Source organism: Ursus americanus, chromosome 3 (assembly GCF_024610735.1).
Source record: "Ursus americanus isolate L20-20 chromosome 3, mUrsAme1.1.p, whole genome shotgun sequence".
NCBI classification, from domain to species: Eukaryota; Metazoa; Chordata; class Mammalia; order Carnivora; family Ursidae; genus Ursus; species Ursus americanus.
Window position 1 is genome coordinate 97,962,916 of NC_142129.1, and position 12,751 is coordinate 97,975,666.

Sequence of the window (12,751 nt, forward strand, 5' to 3'; positions counted from 1 at the left end):
GAGTGACTAACAGCCAGCAAAATGCAACGACCTAACGCACACTTTCACTCCACCACTCTGGAATCCCGTGGGAATCCTGTGGCCTGCGTTCCATGGCAGTTAACACACGGCCCCCTCCATCCTACAAGGCAGTGAGTCCCATCCCTGTTTCAGGGGGAAGGCAGGGAGTCCCCTAAGTCTGCTGTGCGCTAACACCCCCCACGACCATGCTTCCCATGTGGCTGCCTAGCACTCCAAATCCGGACTAAGTCTTCTTCTGTGGGTCTTTACCAGCTTTATGCTCTCGAGTGCCAGAGAAGAATAAAACTAAGTCCTTCTCCCACACCCACCCCCATCCCCACCCAACACACAGAGCTCGCAGGTCCCAGGCTAAAGTGCGGGCATGTGACGCCTGCTCCCCCTACACAGAGGGACAACCCAGCATATGGCACAGGAGCAGAGACAGTGCCTGGTGCCATGGTGACCTCTAACCAGACTCCGAGGCTCAGCACTCCAGGGCCACCACCGGTCAAATCCTGGCTGTCACTCACCACCTTTCACACTTCCAGAGAACCGTGAGGGAAGGCGCCCGCTTCTTCCTTGCTCGGCAGGGAATGAGACGTCCAGCCGCACAGACAGCAGCCTCCCCAGACAATAGCTACTATGTGTGGGCACCTCCAACAAAATCTCTGTCAACAGCCTGGCAGGGACTCCTGCCATCAACGGACAAATGGCAGGTGATCAAAGGGGCAATCACCATGTAGAACAGGTGATCTGATTGTTCTAAGAGCGAGGGCAAGGAAGTCCCACCTGTGTTTGGAGTGATCGGCTAAACTAATTTAAGCGTGTGAAATCTCCCCAACGTCTCACACTTCACCCTACTCGTCAGACAGGTGCGCTCCACGGAGGCGGCGGATTTGGAGAGAAAGGGGCAATGTGACAAGCTGTGTCTATCCCGGGCTTTTCTACCCCACGATATATGTCACTGAGGTATAAAAGAAGTCCAGGCAGGCTTTGGTATCTGTCCTTAGCAGAGAAAAAGGTCCAGTTCCCCCCTGGAAACCCTTATCTGTTAATTTCTCCAGCTGGCTCCCACACCCACTGCCCACCACTTGGCTAAGAGATAGTGGACGGGTTTATCTGGGTACAGTTATTACTTGTTACATATTAAACAATTAACTTAGAAACGGTTACATAACACCATCCGACAGCTGACAGCTAACACCCAGAGGCTACAGGATCCTGGACTCCTGCAGGCCAGTAGGAGACCAGGCTGGGGGCAGCGCTTCTGAGAAGACGCAGCCCCTGGGAGCCCCTGGGCCACCAAAGCGCACAGCGAGAACAGCGAGCTGCTGACCACTGGCGCCTTTACCAATCACCCAGGCCTGGCCCTTCCTGGACAACACGCGGATGAGGACTACGCAGCCACACTGCAGGGCTTGCCCGCAGTGCATCCTCATCCCTGGTGCAGCACTGGTTGTGCCAGGCCCACCACACGGGGTCGCTGCGCACACCGTGGAAGACCAGGCTAGGGCGCCCACTGCACAGCGCTCAGCGTGGGAGACTGTTCTGGGGCGCAGCACGCAACAGCGTGCAGGGTGGGAGAGCCGGCTGGGGCGCAGGATGCACAGCGCCGGGGGGGGGGGGGGGGCGGAGACCCGGCTGAGGGGCAGGACGCACAGCGCACAGGGTGCGAGACCAGCTGGGGCACAGGCCACACAGCTACGTCCCCACTCGGAAACTTGGGTGCAGAACACCAGATTCTGGTGTCCTAAGCATCCCCAGACACAGCCGTACGTGCTCTAACACGGAGAAGTAGGGAAGCCATCCTGGCAAGGGTGGGATACTGCCCTGCCTCCAAAATGAGAGCCAACCCTACCACTTCACATGCGCCCCAGAAGACCCCGTAGCACAGGCCTGGCCCCACAATGCTCAGCTTCAAGGGGATAGCATTCTGAGGAAGGGGGGGGGGGGGAGAAGGATGGCCCAAAAGCCCATATGACCGGGTCACGCCCTAAGGCTTCAGCAAGCCCCTCCACCAGCCAAGCCCTGGTTCTCAGGGCAATCCAAAAGAAACACCCTGCTCCTTCCACTGCCCCGCGGCCTCCCAGACAAGCCACCTCCATTCTGATGGGCAAAGACACACACTGCTCACAGAAACACAACGTCCTCCTTATCCACCTGTGAGACCATGCAGAGCACTGGGCTGGGGGAATCCCAGCCCACCACAAGTCAGACTCGTGAGGGCACATCCACTCTTTTCACCTGCCCGGGGGCCTGGGTGAGCACCAGGGCCGGCCAGTTCTGGTTTTCCAGGATCACTCCCACCCCTCTCCAAAATGTCAGAGCAAGAACAGCAGGAAGGAAGAAGCTACCTCTTGAAACCAGAGGCACAAAGCTAATAGACTGGACACACGGGAGCGTGGGCTGTGCGCTATGAGCGGTGTACGGATGTGCGCATGCGCAAGTGCCCACACGGCCCTGAACCCGCCTGGACATACGTGACTTGCTCGGGACCACGGAGCCAGTCTGTCCGGGAACACGGCAGGAAGAGCTGGAAGCTGGAGAGGGCTGTAAGAACAACCTGGAAGCGGCCCTGACACGGAGCCACCCCACCACACTCACAGCTAGGAAAGGGAGCAGCGAGCGGGGAAGCCCACCGGGGCAGGGCGTTCAGACACGTGCAGCACCACGTGCAGCTCCCAAGAAGGAGCGGCCGGCCACGGGTCCCCTCGCTCCCAGAAGACTCGGCGAAGACACAGCACATACTCACCTGACCGGGAGCGGCTCCAGGCGACCAGGACCACGTGCTCTCAGGATTTTAAAGTCGACCCCATGAAAGTGGACCAAAAGCGGAGCATTCAACCCAAAACGAAGGGCAGCGAGCCTTTCTCAGGGTTCTGGCAGATGGTGAATGGCCTGGGCTTCGCAAGGGGAGGCGAAGCACACACGCCACCGAAGTGTTAAAGCCCATAATGGGCACCCGTCCAGTGGAGATGCTGCAGGGTAAACTGAGGCACAGAAACCAACCCTGAAATTCTAGAAGAAATCAAAGTGCAGATAGATGAACTTGCCTCAGGTCACAGAGCAAGTCACCAGCACAGATGAACCCTGCTTTCCACCCAGATTTGAGGCTCCCCTGCTGCTCTCTGTGGTGACTCCCCAACAGTCAACACCTAGAAGGGGTGCAGGGGTCCCATCCACCCCTGCGCTCTGCTCTCAACCCCCACAGTGAACTCCTCCGCCTGCTCTCACAGGCCGTGCAGCCTCCTGGGCAAGAGTGATTCACAGGACAGAAGGGCCCTCCTCTGCCACACCCCCCATAAAAAATACCAGTGCTTGCAGCTAAAGGCGTGTGGGAGAGCAAGAGGTAAAACCGCCAGGCAGCAGATCCTGAAAAGCCAGGGCCTGTGCCAGATGACCCACTGAACACACACTGGGCTGCGCTGGGACCACAGGAAGGGGATCTTGGAAAAGGTATAGAACCGGAAAGCCAGTGGACCAGGGGAAGCTGAATCAAATACGCAAGAGAGCCAGACACTGGCCAGAAAGTGGAGACACAGCCAGACATGCCGCCAGGCCCGCCAAGTGTCAGGAAGGAGAACCACCATTTACCTCTGGCCACGCAGGAAGGGCAGGGTCCAGACAAGAGCATTAACTCCCATCAAAGGACCAGCTGGAGCCGCATCCCCCCCACCCCACCCAGCCATCAGCCAGGCGAATGCCCTGCTCTCACCACCAGAACACTGGGCTGCTTTCCAGAAGTAGCAGCGGGTCTCTGAGCCTCTGGGACCACGCTGGGCACAGGTGGGCCGGGGGCAGGTGATGCAGGACTGCCGATGTCCCCAGAGCCCACAGTAGCCTGCCTCGTCAGCAATAAAGAGGCTTCTGCACACAGTCTACCCAGCCAAGAAGAAACGTCCTAAGCCGTGGGCACCAAGGCCCCCCACACACAACGGGACAGCCAGACAACGGTCCCCTGAGGCCCACCGTCAGCTCTTCAGGGATGCCTCTGAAAGCAGGCTGTCAGAGAAGGGCCCAGACGTCTAAGCAAAGCCTTGAACCTGAAACACAGAGGCTAAGCAGAGTGCGTCGGACACACCCTGTCAGCCTCACATGTCTCGGCCTCTGTCTGACCACTGCTGGGGCGACCACCAGGGCACAGACCCGGTAGGCCCCGTGGATGAGGAAGGTCAGCCCACGCGGCCTGCACCAGCACTCACCGGCCTGCACCCACGGCCCAGCAGGCAGAGGTGGGCACGAATGGAAGATGAATCCCTCTCCAGCCCACCCCAGCCCCAGGACTGTGTGGGGACAGTGACAATCTGGAGTCACCCATCACACACCGCCCTCGTTCATGCCTCCCTCCCACCTTCACCTCTGCTTCCCCAGGCTTGGACATCCAAATAAAGCACACCTGTAAGCTCTCACCTGCCACAGGCTCTGCTTTCCGCCTATATCAGGCACAAATGTGTAGAAAAATGTGACAATAATGTAAAAATTTGACAAAGGAACTATATAAGAAAAAAAAAAGAAATTAATATACCCCCCTTAAAATTTAACAAATACCATATCTATGAAAAAAAGATGTTATGCCATTAAAATTAAAATAATCATTCTTGGTGATGATGGAGTGTCGCTGTACGTTCACTGACAGATGCCCCGCTCTGCTGGGGATGCTGAGGGTGGGGGGAGGCCATCCGTGGCAGGGAGGGGCACACAGAAAATCTGTTTTCTGCTCAGTTTTGCAGTAAATCTAAAAACTGCTCTGAAAAACAAAGTCTACTGAAAGAAAAGAATCAGAGAAGTCCTTGGGGATTAAAAATTAAAACAGAAATTTAAAATCCACTAGAAAGTTTTAAAAGTTAGCCTGACATACTGCACAACCTCGAACAACAGAACAGATAGAAAACAGGAAATAGTAATTGGAGAAACAGTCCCAGAGCCTAACAAACAAACAAAAGCCACTCTAGGAAGAGAGAAAGGGAAAGGCACAAGAAAAGAAATTAAAGAATTAAAAAACATGTCCCACACCTGAAGGACCTGGGTTTCCAGCCTGAAGGGACTCTCGCTGTACCCCACACAATAGATGGAGACCCCCCTACAAGGCACTTCTACAAGGGATCTCCAAAGATAAAAAAAAAGAAAATCCCAGAAGCTTCTAGACATGGAAAAAAGGGAAAAAAAGAAAAACGGAAAAAAAACCCCACAACACTGAGAAGGTTTCATACCAAGAATCAAGAATCAGATCAGGTTCATTCTCAACCTCATTCTGCCTAAAGACAGTGACATCCTTCAAATTTTTGAGGGAAAACGATCTGCAGTTTAAGACTCTATCCTTGAACAAACGTATCTGAGAGGAGAACAAGGATGTTTGCTGACACACAAGGTCTCAAGAATTGGCAGGTCCCTGTTTTTTGGAAGCTACCATGGAATGTTCTCCATCCCACTGTGGGAAGAAACGAGGAAAGAGTCACGGGATCCTTGAGAAAGGCAAAGGGCACGGCCAGGTTGATGGGGAAGGAAGATTCCGCGTGGGGCAGGGAGTGCTGAGTAGGTAACTACCCAGCAAATGCAAAAGCACTCCCTGAGCAAGCACAATGTCTGGCGAGACAGGGAACGGGAGCACAGGGCACCTCGCGGCTCAGCCCCCACAGGGTCAGCAGTGCGTGATGGCCCAGCCCGTCCCCGGAGAGACAGGATGTACAAGTGCAGGACAGGGACCGGACGGACAGGGCCGGGACTCCTCACCTTCCAGGCAGAGAAGTCAAAGAAGCACATGAGAAACAGGGGACATCTGCTTAGAAACATGGATAAATCTGTACAGAAAAAACTAAACCTGGTTACTTCTGGGGAGCTGACTGTTCATACACATAGATCATTCTAATTACAAAATCAAACTAAATTTAACAACGGTCTGCCCCGGGTGCTGAGGGATTAGGAAGCCGGGGGACAGTGCAAATGGAGGGACCTTGTATGGTGGCGGGCCAGGAGAGCAGGGGATGGGCCCCTACCTAGGGAGGCTGTCTGTGCCCACCGCAGCCCTACATGCCGCAGGGTGGGGAGAAGAGCCAGGCTTCTGGTGTGGAGACAGTCCAAGTCGGGGGCACAGAGCCCCATCCTGCCTTATCCTTCCTCCAAAGCTCCCACACACCCTGGGGAGACGTAGGCCTCGGTCTCATCTTCACATTTCTCTAGAAACATCCTAGCCGGGTTTCCGTGAGTCCCACAGAATTTTGGGGGAGAGGACAGCATCCTAGGAAAAGCAGCCTGAAGGCCCTTGGGGAACACACCCTGGCCTGCGCTGGGCCACAGAGGATCCGGAGCAGGGCTTCCACATCACTCAGTTCAACCCCCCACCTGGTGGCAAGATTTGCAAGCAGGAGCCCAGATTTGGAGCAAGGTATCGTCCTTAAACCAAATGAGCCCTCCTGTCCACATGAGGCTAGTGTACAAACTTCTAAACTTAGAAGTTCCTCAGTTCGGGGGCGCCTGGGTGGCACAGCGGTTAAGCGTCTGCCCTCGGCTCAGGGCGTGATCCTGGCATTCTGGGATCGAGCCCCACATCAGGCTCTTCCGCCATGAGCCTGCTTCTTCCTCTCCCACTCCCCCTGCTTGTGTTCCCTCTCTCGCTGGCTGTCTCTGTCTCTGTCAAATAAATAAATAAAATCTTTAAAAAAAAAAAAAAAAAAGAAGTTCCTCAGTTCGTAGCAGCTTTCCAGTCGCTCACTATGAGCTTCCTGACGCATGTGTTCCTAAAATGACCACTATTAGATATGTGATCTGAGAAAAGTTTGTACATCAAGGGGAGTTCTCAACTCACAAATGGTGGGGAGAGGACACTCCCAGGGATGATAGGTAAAAAAATAAATAAATAAGCAAACCAAAGGTCCAGCTCATTAGAGAAGTGAGTGCCTGCAGGGTCTCTGCACCCCGAGAAGCATCTCAAGGGGGATCCAGGCGACTTGTGGTCAGTAGCCCGGGAGGTCCTCACTGGTGGCTCCCACGTGACAAGACAAGAGAAAAGGTACACAGGGGTGTTCAGGCATCCCTCACAGTTCTGTATTCTCAGAGCCCCCCCCCCAGGGTGGGGTGGTGCCCGATAGCTCCAGATGGGGCCAGACAGAGCACGGTCACCTTGCAGTTCTATTTGTGGTGACAATGACACCAAAGGGTCCCAGCTGCCAGCCTTGCTTCCAGAGGACAATAAGGATGCAACACTGAGGGCCAGCATGCATGCAGCTCCTCCGATACCAAGTGCTTTCGGGGCCCACATTACCAGGCAAGACTGCAGCGCCCGGTGCCTGGGCTCACTGACCCGGCTGGAAAACCCAGCCAGGACTCAGGGAGATGCAGGGCCACCCACCAGCACAGCCCTTGGACGGGGCGCAGAGCCATTTCCCAGGGGCACGGTCAGCCCGTCAGCATCCAGGGCCCTAGCTCATTTCTGTCCCAGCCGGGCTAAGTGACTCTGTAGACTCCAGACACCAACCAATCTTGGGGTCCTGACAACAGACGCCACCTGACCCCGCATGCCTGAGACCAGGGGTCTCCGCCTCTCTTGTTCCTGGTCCAGGGGAACCAGCTGCAGATGCCTTGTTACTCACTATCCTCTGGTTCAAATGCTTTGCCCCCAGGTAACGTCTATGTTCCACCACCCATCTTTACTCTTGGAATCCCAGCTGTGAGGAGCTCCAGCCGACCCTGCTACAGGTAGGTCAGAAAAGGATCCTTACAGAGACTGGTGCTCAAAGCAGGTTATGGTCCGTTCAACAAGGTCTGGCAGAGAACACCCGCCAAGCACCGGCAGGCAAAGGGATGAAAAGCAGAGCTTCTTTCTCGCAGACCTCGTGGATTAATAGAAAACAGGATAATCAGGCACACAAGCTGCTCAAAGACAAGGCTGAGTGTGCACAGAAGTGGGGTGTCCGAGCTCTAGCTAAGCGTCACCACTACACAGAGGGCCACACCACTCCAACAGCCCTTGCCGGTAAACACACCCTTGGCTCCCGTGTTCCCCATGAGCTTATTAGTTACCCTGCTCAGGCCCACCGCACCAGGAAACAGTGGATCCCGGGGTCAAATTGGATCCCGGGGCTGCATGAGCAGCCCTCATGCAAACGTCAGGACAGGCCACTACCCTGCGCAGAGCAGAAACGGAGCAGGATTCCTCCCCAGCACCCATTCCCAAAGGAGGTGCCAAAACACACCATCCACTCTGGCAGCTCCAGCCCAAATCAGTCCTCAAATCAAGGATCTCAACAATCAAGGAAGGTCTCTACAAAGCCTGTGTATAAATTCGATGTTGAAAAATAGGAGTAATATTCTAGTTTCCCCAGTGGCATCCAGTGGTGATGAAACAACCTGAGTTCTGGGCAGGCACCCGATTTCCACCTGGACACAGAGCCCCGAGGCTCCTCTCCGTCTCAATGCCATCTCCGCCACGGCACAGGCAAAAACAGAGATCCCCTCAGAGTCGGTGAACCCCAACAGCAGAAAGTCAGAATCACTCTGGTTTCTGCCTCTGCAATGACCTTCCGTCACGCCAGAACAGGGCTCTCTGGGTTGCCATCTCAAAGGACAGTCACACCATTTCTCTTCCCAACATTAAAGAAGAGCCGTCAGCCCTTCCGGGAGCTTGCGGTTTTATGCTCCCCCTGCTTTCATCTCGTTCCAGTTAACAGGCCCTGTGATCCCCAGGAGCAGGGACAAAAGCCCATTCCTCGGAGAGGAGTTCAGAAGCTCCTCCAAGCCAACGAGGGCAGCGAAGGCAAAGGTGTCCCCACCAGAGGGAGAGAGAAGGCGGGGGAGCAGATAGCTCGCCAGGAGCGTGCAGCTAAAATATGAACACAGATCAGACTCCCGCCAGGGCCTGAATGGATGAGATGTGCTCCACACCCATTAGCGCGCAGACCTCGTGGGTCACCAGATCCCCAAAGCACCCTGACTGCCAAGCCTCGCCCACCAAGTCGCTCCACTGTCTTAATTCCTTCCATAATTTCCCATAATTTGACAGTTGAGCAAAAACTAAAGACCGGTTAAAGAGAACAAATCTTCACTAGCAGAAAAAGTTTTATTTAAATTTTGAACATGACTGGTTACTTAAATGCTGAGACAAGGCAAGGATTTTCTCCCCACGAGCCCACGCATTTCCATGTTGGCTTAACAGACGGGGATATTGCGCACATGCAAAGACACCAGCTTCCTCCCGGCTGCAAGAACAGACCCCTCAGCTCTGAGTTCTGACCCTGACTCAAAAACATCCTTACCACTCTGTGGGTTTTTCTTCCCCTGCAGAGACGGACAGAATTCCAAGAAAATAGGTTCCTTAAATTAGGCCACCTTCAAAGCATTAGGTTTTATCAGATATACCAACCCAGAATTTCTACAGCTCTTGAGACCAAGCCGAAGGCACAAAAGCTGCTTCTGTTCAAGCAGGAGTTTGGTTTCTATACCTTGTGAAGTCTCAGACCAGCCACCCCACCAAAATCAAAGTTCTGTGCTAGCTCTTAGATTCTGACTTGGGCTCTGTCTAGTCGGGCAGTCACTGTGGGTGTCCTGGGTTCCAATCCTGCCAGCCACCACCAGTAAACCCCTAAACAAGTAGCTGGCACAAACCCACCCTGCTCTGGGTTCCCGGCTCACAAAGGAAAGGCATTCTGCCCACCCCAACACTGCCCCAAAAGTGGTACAGACCACAGGCAACAGGGCAACTGGTGACTTCAGGGATGCACAGCTTTTATTAAAACACCGTTTTAATTCCATTAAACAGAACTTGCCATATTGAACTCATGACATCAAAGCTTCCTCCCCAAATAAATGTGGATGTAAGTACAAAAAGTGTACAAATCGATGAAGGCCTGGTGACAGGACAGCAATCTGGAAGATGGGGAGCCCCCAGAGCGGTAACAGAGCCTCCTGCTTCGACAGGTGTGTGGCTGGAAGGAGGAACCTCCTCCGGGCCACTTCTCTCTTTCAGAGGCAGATGGACTCTTGCAGAAGCATGGAACACACAGGACTAAAAGGGAAAAAAATCCAAAGCTTAGGTCCTGGTGACAGCTCCGTCATTTGCTGGCCCTGTGACCCCAGCATGCCAAGTAAGCTCCTGAGCCTCAGTTTCCATACCTGTAAAACAGGGATTAGCGGGCTGTACAGGATGAAAGCAAGGAGGCTTCTAAGGAGTCCCGTACACTGTGAAACACTACAGCAGTCCCCGGAGCTCTGCTTCTCAGTTACAGGAGACACTCGCCGGGTGTGTAACTCTGTCTGTCCTCACATTCCCTCCCTGTAATCTGGGGATTGGCCTGTGTGGCCCTTCTCTTTAAGTGTTCCCAACAAAACTCAAGTATTATGCACAGTAACCCTAGAGTTCAGATTTTTCACAGAAAAAAAAAAGTCATTTAGCATCATTCCTGGAAACACATTTGGTTTCAGGGCTTCTCCTTAATAAAATACCCCCCGAGACACCTCGCCGTGGCCATAAGTCACAACTTGTTCCTTCTCCAGAAACCTAGCTTCTTCCTATTTCTCCTCTTGCAAAGAGAGAGGCGGACGCTGGGTCAACTCTGGCGAAAAATCACCAGCTTTGTGCCATAAACCCCCAGTCAACGCCTGTTGCTGTGCTACCAACATGTGTTCTTAGTAAAACTGAGCGAAACGTTAAATAGAGCACCATTTCTGAACCTCGGGGGCTGCAAACGGCTGAATCAGCATTTTCGGAAACAAAGTGTTCTGGGCCTGGCCTTGTAAACAGCAGCACAGAGAAAGTTGTGCAATAATGCATATTTACTCACGAGCGCTACTTGTTTGGGCTTTTTCTTTGCATCTCTTGAATGAAAGTGACTACGACGTTTGCAAGAAAGCCTTCTTTCCAATGTGTCGCTGAGATCCACGACCGGGTCAAAGTCACCTGTGGCTCCCCTACGCTACCCACCGTTTCGGTCAGAGCAAATGACAAAAAGTCGGCGTTTCTTCCAATCCCAAGAAAAGATGAACACAATCAAAAGTCGAGAACACCCCTAATTTCCATAACGCACATGCTCGAGGGCAGTGGCAAAGCAGGCTTTTGGAGAGGCGACCAGCGAAGGCGGAGAGTTGCATCAGAAATTTCCTTCTGCGAACGGTCTGGCTCTTATCACATTTCCACGGCTGGCGGGCGGCTGATCCGCGAGCCCACAGCTTGGTGTTAGGCCCCGGCGGCGGGTAACGGGGCCACGAAGAGAACCAAAAAAAAAAAAAGATTCCACGGCCGGGCCACGCTCCGGCTGGGGGAGAGCCCGGCCTCACCGCCCCAGTCGCCGGGCGCGGGCGCACCCAGGGCTGCAGGGGCGCCTGCAGCCCACCCTCCGGGCGGCCTCGACCCCGAGGGCCCGGCGCACGCAGCCTCCCGGCCCAGTCCCAGCCCGCGGGCGGCCGGCGTCGGACGGGAGGGCTCGGGAAGGCGCCGCCCGGCCCCTTGGCTGCCGGGCCGGGAGCGCCTTGCTAGCCCCCCGCCGCCGGCTCCCCGCTACCAGCCGCCGGCTCCCCGCCGAGCGCCGCAGCCCCCGGCCCGGAGGCGACGCCCTTCCGCCCGCCGCGCCCCCGCGGCGCCCGGCGTCCCCGGCCGGCCGGCCCGCGCGCAGACAATGACGGCGCGGGGACCGCCCGCGCTCCCGGCCCGGCTGCGCCGACCACAAAGTAACTTGCCGCCGCGCTCCCCGCCCAACTCCGTACCTGCCGCGGCGCCGCTCCCGGCCGCCTCCGCGTGGCCGCCGGCGACCCTCGGCGCGGCCGGGGCGGGCGAGGGCGGCGCGCAGGGCGGTCCCGGCCCCCGCGCGCCGCCGCCCAGGGGCTGCGCGCAAACTTTGGGCTTCGCGCGGGTCTCCGCGGCCTCCCAGCCGAGCCCGCCGCCGGCGCGCCACTCGCGTCCCTTCCTGCCTCCTCCCGGCCTCCCCACCCCCTCGCTGGGCTTTAAACTCTCCCGGCCCCGCCCGCCGCCGCCCGCCTCCGCCCGCCTCCGCCGCCTCCGCCTCCTCCCCCGGCAGCTTTTCCTGCTCCTCCTCCCGCCGCCGCCGCCGCCGCCGCCGCTGCCGCCGCCACCGCCACAGCCCGGACCGCTCGGCGGCCGCCAGCGCGGGCGGAGCCGCGGCCTGGGTTGCAGGGCGGGGCGGGGGGGGGGGGCGCCGGGGGCCGAACCAGCGGGGAGGCGCCGCTGCGCTGCGGCACCGGGATCCCGCGTCCTGCCCCACCCCCCTGGCACGCCCGGTACCCCCAGACGAGGGGTCCCGGCCGCCCAAGCTGGGGCGCCAGCAAAGGACACGTCGGACCTGTCCCGAAAGGCAATTTGGGAATGAATTCTTTGAAACTCTAGGTATTCACCGTGCAGTCCAAATCCTCGACCCTGGGCGCAGCAGAAGGACCTGAAGGACGAGCGGCGGCTGCCCGGACTCCGCGGTGGGCTGGCGGTCCAGGTCCGGGAAAGGAGAACCAGGGTTTGCAGTGTCTGCCCACAGCCAGCCAGGTCTGGGGCCTCGCCTCTCTGAGCCTCAGTTTACCCATCTGCAGGCGAACACCCAAGTGCGGGTGGAATGGGGAAGCACTACATATTTTCTTAACGTCTCCAAGCCTCAGTTTCCTTATCTTGGAAATGGGCTAATGCGCCTGCCCGAGGGTGATGTCCTAGGGATTAAATGAGATCATGGCTGTTATGTAGTGTGACTGGCACGAAGGAATCCCTGAATTAATGGAAACCATTGTCATCGATATGATTATTAACGTCTCTCCCCGATCAAAA

At 56.2% G+C, this 12,751-nt stretch overlaps 1 protein-coding gene across 2 annotated transcripts in view; it reads right to left on the reverse strand.

Moving 5' to 3' along the window:
• The window catches only part of GRB10 (growth factor receptor bound protein 10), a 177,974-nt gene extending 166,057 nt beyond the window's left edge, over positions 1-11,917 (reverse strand). Inside the window, exon 1 of one of the 2 annotated variants that reach the window (XM_045788518.2) lies at positions 11,692-11,917. The gene's annotated coding sequence lies outside the window, so the exon portion shown is untranslated. Of the gene's footprint in view, positions 1-10,772; positions 11,282-11,691 lie in introns of those variants that run through there. The other variant, XM_045788516.2, reaches the window with a different exon arrangement.
• Between the last annotated feature and the right edge of the window lie 834 nt (positions 11,918-12,751).